General features: G+C 38.7%; 1 pseudogene; it reads left to right on the forward strand.

Moving 5' to 3' along the window:
- The window catches only part of LOC115418055 (phosphatidylinositol 4,5-bisphosphate 3-kinase catalytic subunit alpha isoform-like), a 28,215-nt pseudogene extending 18,440 nt beyond the window's left edge, over positions 1-9,775 (forward strand).
- The last annotated feature ends 123 nt before the right edge of the window (positions 9,776-9,898 follow it).

A 9,898-nucleotide genomic window follows, 5' to 3' on the forward strand; every position in this document is an offset into this window, starting at 1 on the left:
TTTTCTATTTATGTGCCTCTATTTTTGGTTAAAAAAAAAAACAAAACAAAACTTATGTGTTCTCCTCATAGGTCAGAAATGCACAATAAAACAGTGAGCCAGAGGTTTGGTCTGCTGCTAGAGGCTTACTGCAGGGCTTGTGGTATGTACCTCAAACATCTGAGCAGGCAAGTGGAGGCCATGGAGAAGCTCATTAACCTCACTGACATCCTCAAACAGGAGAAGAAGGATGAGACACAGAAGGTATGATTATTACTCACTTACCTCCTCATTCAAATCCAGCAGACTTGCTCTCATTGTAGTAAAATCATAAGCCCCTTTTCCACCAACATTCCTGGGAATTTTTATCACCATTTATTTACCTAGGTGAAAGAATACCTGGTAATCTGTGTGGTTTGTATTTCCACTGCACCCCAATGTTCCAGGAAATTTAATCAGACTTGGTTGTTTTATGTTTGCAACTCAAAGGCCTGTTCAATTTTTTTTAGCGTAATATGTTCGCCAAGGCTCAGGCTCTTTGAAGCGTATTAGTTGAGTATGCTCTTTAGTGTATTTGGATGGATTATTGCAATGTAGGAGCAATAAATAGACCTCATCATCCATTCATGTCTGGTAGCTCCTCTTCTTTTGCAAATGGAATAAGCAAGTTTGCAGCCGCACACTGGTTTGAACATTGTAGGTGAACATAAGTGTGAAATTCTGCTAGTTTGTTCCACCAATCGGCATTCTTCAGCACACAGCCCCACCCCTCAAGAATTTTGGGAATGTGAGAAGTCCCACCCCCCCGCTAGGAACTTTTTCAGGCAAAGTTTGGGGTTGAGGGGAAAGTTTTTTTACAGGTTAATTTTGGTGGAAGTGCAACCAGGTTTTTCAAAATCCTGGGTAAGGTTCAAGTTCCTGGTAAAGTTCCTGCGGTGAAAAAGGGGCTATAGAAAGTCAGGTAGTTGTATAGAGACTAGTTTGTGCATGTGTGCTTATGTGGTTGTGTGTGTCTGTTGTGGAGGTCCAGATGCGGTTTCTCGTAGACCAGATGAAGAGACCAGATTACATGGATGCCCTGCAGAACTTCACCTCTCCTCTAAACCCTGCACACCAACTGGGAAACCTAAGGTTAGGAACAACTTCAGATGCATATCTTTATGTATGCAGTAGTGTAGGTGGATGCAAGAAAGGGATGGATATTATTAATTAATTAATACTTTGGAATTATTTCTCTGCAGGTTAGATGAATGCAGAATCATGTCATCAGCAAAGAGGCCTCTGTGGTTGAACTGGGAGAACCCTGACATAATGTCTGAGCTGCTCTTTCAGAACAACGAGATCATCTTCAAAAATGGAGATGGTAACACAAAAACAGACACACACATGCATAAGAGCTTTGACTCTCATATTGTTTTTTTGTTTGTTTTTTTTTTAATTAAGATTTCTGCAGAAACAAGAAACATGCAAAGAGACTTCTGTATGCATTTAAAGAATCTGTGGCAAACCCTCAAATAATAAATCAAAATAAGGTGCAGTGCAAGATTAAAAAATTGTGAATTAGTCTCTGTTCATTTATTTGTGTTCCCCCATTGTCTTAACAGAACAAAAACCTGGATGCTAAAATGGATCAGTTATGACTTCAGAAAACATAGAGACAATTAAAATGAGTAATCTAACCCCCTGAGGACCAGGTGGTGAAGACATGGGAATTCTTTGATTTACTTAGTCCACGCTGCTCATAAATTGTGTTGCTCTGTGTTGTGAAGTATTGGCTTTGCTAGATAGGATTAACATATTGGATTGTTTTGTCTCTCACTCCTACTGCCATATGTGACTGTAAGAGTTTTAAACTGTTTACTTGGGAGAAGAACTTCACTCCCTCTGATTTGTGCTCTCAGATTGTACAAACATTTCCAGTTAATCTGTAAAATTTGGACAGACTGGGTAATGGTGTCCTCTGTTAATGGTAATCTTATTCTTCCATGTGTTTTGCATATTCGTGGACTGTCAGCGCTGTGCTGTGTCATTTGCTGTAACCGTCTGTTGTGTGTCTGTGTTGCAGACTTGCGCCAGGACATGCTGACTCTGCAGATTATTAAAATCATGGAGAACATTTGGCAGAATCAGGGGCTGGATTTACGGTACAGCCTTTTCATTGTCTTTAATTACCTCTTGTATTTCTGTGTCGTTGTTCAGTTCCTCTTCTTTTTGTCTTCTCTAGTTCAGTGTGTGGGGCTGAGAAATCTTGTTTTTTTGTGTGTGTGTTTCCAGGATGCTGCCCTACGGCTGTCTGTCATTAGGAGATTGTGTGGGACTCATTGAGGTGGTTCGCAGCTCCCACACAATCATGCAAATTCAGTGTAAAGGAGGCTTGAAGGGAGCCCTGCAGTTTAATTCAAACACTCTGCATCAGTGGCTCAAGGACAAGAACAAGGGCGAAATGTGAGCAGACATTAGTTTCATAGCATCTCTGCATCATTAGATGGAGTAAAAATACAGCCCATTAGAGAACTGCATCTGTGAGGCCTGAAACATGTCTAGTAGTCAGACAGTGAAAAATCTTTTTCAATATATAAAAAAAAAAATCAATGCCCTAATTGCTTGTGTGTCTGTATGTTTGCAGGTATGACATGGCTGTGGATCTCTTTACAAGGTCCTGTGCTGGCTACTGTGTAGCTACGTTTATCCTTGGCATTGGAGACAGGCACAATAGCAACATTATGGTCAAAGATGATGGACAGGTGACTATGGAAACAAATACAGAGCAGTTGATGTTATTGTCTGGGCAACTTTTTAACCCTTTAGGCACCAGAATTTAGTTTTTTTTTTTTTTTGACATATTCAATTTTGATATCAAGATTTCACAAAGCTGTCTGTTTTATACAATTATGTTGCTTGTCACAATATTGCAACTTTGGTGCTTAAAGGGTTAATATGACATGGGCACGTAACAGGGATTTCTTCTGTTTTCTGGAGGGACTTTTGTGCATAATTTGGATTCAAAACAATAAAATATGCTGTTAAGAAATAAGTCATACAGGTATGTGTGTAAAAGAAGCAAGATGCTAAATTTTTTTTGCTCTTTTCTAGCTGTTTCATATAGATTTTGGTCATTTCCTGGATCATAAGAAGAAGAAATTTGGCTATAAGAGAGAGCGAGTGCCCTTTGTACTGACACAAGACTTCCTCATCGTTATCAGCAAGGGTTCCCAGGAGTGTGCAAAGACCAAAGAGTTTGAGAGGTTCTGTAGCATCTTACAATATTTTCATTTTCTGTCTTTATGTCTCATTAGCATCCATCCAAGCAGCAATGAAAGCCATCCCATATGCACAACAGATGGTCCAGAAGCAAGTGCAATTGGTCAACAGCGTCTGTTTTCTTTCTTAGTTTTTATTTTCCTTCTCATTCCAGGTTCCAGGAAATGTGCTACAAAGCGTATCTAGCGATACGACAACATGCTAACCTGTTCATCAACCTGTTCTCCATGATGCTGGGCTCTGGCATGCCTGAGCTGCAGTCATTTGATGACATTGCCTACATTAGGAAGACACTGGCCCTGGAGAAAACTGAGCAGGTCCTCTTATCCTCACCTTTTCTATGTTGTAATTTTGTTGTTTTGTATTAGTGACATAATGTGTCAGGGCGTTTTAATGCCTGCATCCATCCCAACTGAGCTCAACAGAATATGCCATCCACATTCAACTCCCATCAACCAGAATGGGCCACAGACCGGCTGCTTTATCCTCAGTTTACACACAGATTGAGGCAGTCTGTTCACATGTCAGTTGTGATGCCAATTCCATGTTCCAGCCTTTTGTTGTAATTGGCAGAGCCTAACTTTTTAGTTTTCTTCTCTGCTCTTTTAATCTGTCACAGATGGTCTATGAATGTTGATAAGGGTGCACTACAGTGGCTCATATTTGGTTTTGTAACACTGCATTATGTTAAAATATTATGTCATATAATAACACATACAAACAATAGTCAAAATAACACCACTCTAATATTTTGACTACGTTTTAAGTTTTGTTACAGCATGCAACCTCAGATTATAAAACTGCCCCCACATGCATGGACTAAAGGCACTAGGCATGATGGGTAATCACTTCATCCACCTCTCTTTTCACCCTCATGCACCATCACTCCGGGACAGGGCTATTCTAGACTCATCTGACTACATGACCTTTTTTACATTAAACACAGTCCAATCTTTATGCTCTCTATCAAACTGATGTTTTTTTTTAAGAAATGAGAGGCTACTCAATGCATCAGTTTAGCTTAAAGAACATGTTTCCAGCTAAAACATCTTAATCACTGCAATAATTATCTAATGGAAGGATCTTACTTATAAGTTTAATTAAATCCAGGAGTGAAATTTTTTTGTCCAGGGAGCGTATTTTCTAATGCTCTTATGTTTGAACACTGTCGACTTCCCTGGATTGTATAGATACATTTACCAATCGTTATTACAAAACAGGGAGTTGAACTTCATGATGAAAAGCTAATCTAAAGCAGCGCATCATGCAACAACCAGCAGAAAAGGATGTATTCTTTAGTATTTGTAATACTTTTAATAATTCAGTTAAATTGTACTCCTCAAGCAGTAAGATAGACTAGTATAATAGTTGACTGTTAGTTGTGATAGTTGACTGAATAGCCACATAGAAACAATAACAAGATGAGCTTTGCATCATATTTATCTGACAAGTACAACTAGCGTCTGGGAGATCATGTTAAAAGTCTATCCGTGCTTTTGTATCTAACAGGATTCAATACAGCAGTGGTCCTGTGTCAAAACTGTGTAAAAAGTTCAACAAAAAGCTTCATTTTATTTCAAGTGCGGCTGTTAGAACTGCCAACCGCACAAGAACCAAAATATATAATGATATATTTTAAAAATATTAGAAAATTCATTACACATTACATTCAGGCTGTTTATTGTTGTAAAATACAAGAGTCATTACACAAAAGAGTGAGAATATATTATGTTTTGTTACGTTATTATTAAATGTCCTCTACTTTTTGACAGTACAAGTTCAGTTTACTGTGCATCAGTTGCATCCATCTGTCTCCCCCTACTACTCCCCCCTTCTCCCCCAGTCCCTTACTCTTTTTCTTTTCCCTTACCCTCTCTCTTTAACCCCAACTGGTCAAGGCAGACGGCCATCCTCCAGGAGTCAGGGTCTGCTCGAGGTTTCTGCCTGTTAAAAGGAAGTTTTTCCTCACCGCTGTCACAAAGTGTTTGCTCCTGGAGGATTCTGTTGGGGTTCTGTAAATTGACTTGGGAGTGTGGTTTCAACCAGCTCTATATGTAAAGTGTCATGAGATAACTTTTGTTACGATTTGGCACTATATAAATAAAATTTGATTGATGTGAATTTTTGGATCTTTTCCTTCCATCTTGTAATATTTCTGTTGGTGTCATTGTACTCCATTTGCAGGAGGCGTTGGACTACTTTATGAAGCAGATGAACGATGCTCATCATGGAGGATGGACCACCAAGATGGACTGGATATTCCACACAATTAGACAGCATGCACTAAACTGATCTACTGCACATGAACAAATACACCACCCGTCGCACCCTGGAGTCTTTGTTACTCTGTTCAAGTATCAACCAAGCAGCATTAAGACCATTACATCTTCAGTTCTCAGCAAACACCAAGAACTGCCCAGTGATATTTTTGCATTTTCTTCTCCATCTGCTTATTCAAAATGCTCACGTCCTGATGATGTGCCCTTCTTGGCTGACTACAATGCTTCCCTTGTTTGTTTTTTTTTTTTCTAAATTCTAACAGGAAATAAAACTGTTCAGCCAAGGAAATCTCACCCTTACCCAGCTGCTGCTCACTACGGAAAAAACTAATTGGACAAAACAGTAAAAAGATATGCTGCTTTATTAGTGCTGCAATGTGGCTCTTAAGGAGAGGAGACATCTGGAAATGTATTTCATCGTTTTCTGCTGGAAGGACGAAGGGCACGAGAGGAGCCGTCCAAATTATCTCGCAAACTTGAGCTCGTTGTACAGAAAATACGCTGGACTTCCACTGCACAGTCTTCCACAATCTTTGTGGTGAAGTTGACCCATCCGAGCTGCTTGGTGCCGGCTTTCCCACGTCTCCTCCCATTTTTTAACCTGTCGCACGGCAATTTCAAGACTCCAAAAGTATGCATTTGGGTTCTTTCTCACACAGCCATAAAGTCTCCTTCAGCCTCAATAAAACAGCACTCCACCTTTGGGAACACTTGTTGGTGATGCAGCTTTAGACTCTTGAAAAAACTTCAGGGTGATGATGCCTCTCCATCGAAAAACAGCACTTAGAATAATATACAGATTTATTATGACTTTTTAAATTTATTTATGTATCTAGTTTCTTTCAGGTTCTACAGTAGCTAAACCCTTAATTCATCCCTCCAGAAACTGTCCATTGTTTATGTAAATATATTTGAAATGATTTTTTTTATTTGTGTTTACCTGTTTGCAACTTCTTCTGACTACAATAAGTGCAACCACCTCCCGACATTTCTTCTCGATTTTTGCTCACATTCGTCAATTTAGAACTGCTGATGCCTTTTTTTTAAACTCACTTTTAAGTCAAACATCTCATTTGACGATAACAGTAGCTGTGTATGTTTTTTAGTGACGAGTTTGCAGACCTACCTGGAAGTTTAATTTGTTTTGGGATGTCAAATTGTAAGAGTGAAAGTGCCAGTCTCACACATTATGACTAATGGGACCTATTTCAAGCCTCTGTTTGTTTGTCTGTTTTGCCAGCAAGCAGAGGCCCAGGGGAATGTCGCATTTTCCTGTTGAGAAAATGCCTTGGCATCACAGCACAAGACTCCACAATACTGCACATTTCTATGAGAACCATGACAGAACTGTTGATGCATTTAAAAAAAAAAAAAAACTCAATTTGAACTTCATTGTTTATCATGTATATTTCTGACAGTGTTAAGTTGATGATTTATGGCATTTTTTAGTTGTAAAATGTCGACACAGAAGTGTTTATGAACCATTTCATGAGTATTTTTATCCAAAACACCTTTCACTGCTTTCAGTGCTTAACCCCGGCCGACTTGAGCTATTGTTGTAGCTGCCAGGCACAAACACAGCCATTTTCTGCACCATCTCCTTCGAGGCCTGGATGTCTAGGATTTTTACCCAACAGAAACACTTTTTAACAGCTGAAAGCATGATTATAGCTGTCTGGATTCTCAAAATTCAACTTAAAGCTGTAATTATTACCCTGCAGCCCCGTGAATGCATTTAGTAATGGATTTCACTGTTAAACACCACTTGAACTTGTGCTCTGTTGAAGAGAGAATGTAATACTTAGAAGAAAAGGTGCCTCAGAGCAGCGTCACTCAGAGTCTGATATAGTATTTCGATCTGTTCTTACCTGCATTAACAACAGTATAAAACTCCATCTGTCAACAGAAAAGAGTCGGCACTTTCCCCGTTCAGTTGATTGTATTGAAAAGCCAAAGTTGTGGTCTGTTCTGATGTGTTTGTCCTAATATCGCAGCATTAATGACTAGAATGTATGTCATTGCTAACGTGGACCTTACGTGCACTCACCTTTTTTTGTTTGCATCAGTTTTGCGTTCTTTCGAATGTCAGATGCAGTGCGATAAAACGTAGGCTCTTTTCTTTTTTTTTTTCTAAACGTGCCAAGTCAAAAAGCTAACGCTGGATTTGCATCATGCAGTAAAACCAATCAGCTACAGAGTTAAAAAAAAAAAAAAAGAAAGAAATAAACAAAGGGGTCGGTGTATGCACTTCAAAAAAAAAAAAAAAAAGAATCTAGTTCTCAATGCCTTTTTGTCCCGAAGGACGCTGTAAGAAGAAAGTTAGCCTAGTGTGCATGTTTCTCAAGCAGCATAACCAGTACAAATGTACAGTTGGAAGCAGCATTAAGCAGTATGTATGTACAGTTACAGTCTTTAACCTCTTTTTCTATGGTAGGCTTCATGTGTGACAAACCTGTAGTGTTGTTAGCTTTATCTTTAATATCCTTTCTCATGTATCCTCCTCCTTGAGCTGATGATGTGCGTGTCTGTGGGTGACCATATGCATTTCTTGTCTTTCTGTACAGGTTGCAGACATTCATTGGCAGGCCCCAATGAAAAGCCACATTATGTATGTTCATGTGTCTGTGTGTGATGACACTCCAACTGTTGCAGTGATGGTGTCTCTAAATGTTTTGTAAGCCTTTTTTTGTTTTTTGGTTTTTTTTTCAACTGGCCAATCTGTGCCAGAGAAGAAAAAAATATGCTGAAGTTTTTGCAACATTTGTAAGACGACCTAAATGAGAGGAAAATGGAAAACCTTTTTTCATACATCAGTTGTAAATGTTTTACTTGAAATGTCCTAAATTGGAACCACAGGTGTATTTTGGTGGTTTAAAAACTGAGTGCAGTGTCGATTTAATACTGAGGTTATATGTGTATGTGTGTGTGTGAGTTTGTGTGTTGAATTGTTTGAATCGAGCGGTAAATTTTCATGATGCCACAGTCCTACATTTCAGAGTGAAGACAAATACTTCTTAAAAGTAGTGAAGGACTGAAGTTGTGCTTGTGGCCAAATCTCTTAGAATCAGCTGCCGTGAGAGCTGGAGTATCACAATCTAAACTCTTGAATGATGAATGTTTTGTGATTTAGCAGAATCGTACCAATACAGCCAGCAACTAAGCGTCAGTTCTCACACATTTCTTCACAGCTTTTCTGGCCCACATCATTGGTGCTGGTGCAGAAACGCTGCAGTAGACGATGTTTTTCTTTCTCTGGGTCCTCCGTTGGTACCCATTGCTTTCATGATAGAAACTGCTTAAAAAAAACCTGCTCATCAGAGGATATGTTAACCATTTCTTAAACAAGCTGGTCTGGCTGTATGCAATGAATGAGCCTCAACTTAATCCCATATCTGTGAAAAGAAAGAAATACTGATTGATTTCCAGAATGAGAAAGAACAAGTTTTTCTAATACAATCATAACATGAGCTATCATCTTTTTTTTAATTATTATTATAATTCTTTTAGAGACAGTGGACACAATAACAAAACACCCAATGCAATATCCATGCAGAAAATACTACCTTTGTAAAGTGTGTAATATTCATGTATTTGTCACTGTTTGTTTGTTCACTGGCTCCGTTCATTCAGGTGTTTCTTGCGTCCGGCTCATGTGTGATAATTCTTTCTTTCTCCCTGGAAGCATTTAGAAATGTTGTCAAACCAACAGCCAATTTGTTTTCTTAGCCTTTACAGGGGCTTTAAATAGACTGAATGTTGAGGAAAAATTCACAAATCAAACTAATTATTGATCCTTCAGTGATCAGAGACAGTATCAGGCTGACCAGTCTGTGCTTTCATCTTCTTTTCTATATGCACTACATCATCTCTCTTCCATATTTCCTCAACATGCTGTTTCAGTTTTAAACTATATGAATGTACAACGGGCCAATGTATTGTTTTTCACAGCCTACCTGCATGAGATTGGGTAAAGATGAATATTATTCTTCTTGCTACCTTGTTTTTGTGTTGTTTTTTTTTTTACTTAGTCTGCTAAGCAGCCATACAGATGTTTATAAATTAATGCCTTAAGTTTGCTCCCTGTAGGAACACTTTCTCAGATAAATTTGTCATCATAACCTATGTTTTTATTTATAAAATGTATATTGTGTTTCATTCCGGCTCCTTTTGGTGACAGAGTAAAAGTTGTAGCCTGACTGACTGACTGGTCCTCGAGTGTTCTGTGAAGATGTACAAATAAATTTGTTAAACATTCACCTTTGTTTGCTCTTGCACCAACAGCAGTTGCACTGACAATACAGCAGGCCTGGGTTTTATTGTTTTTGCAGACTTTTTATCAACATCTCTCTAAATCCGATCTAAATTTGACTCTGTGGATT

The sequence above is a fragment of the Sphaeramia orbicularis genome, chromosome 4, assembly GCF_902148855.1.
Source record: "Sphaeramia orbicularis chromosome 4, fSphaOr1.1, whole genome shotgun sequence".
NCBI lineage: Eukaryota > Metazoa > Chordata > Actinopteri > Kurtiformes > Apogonidae > Sphaeramia > Sphaeramia orbicularis.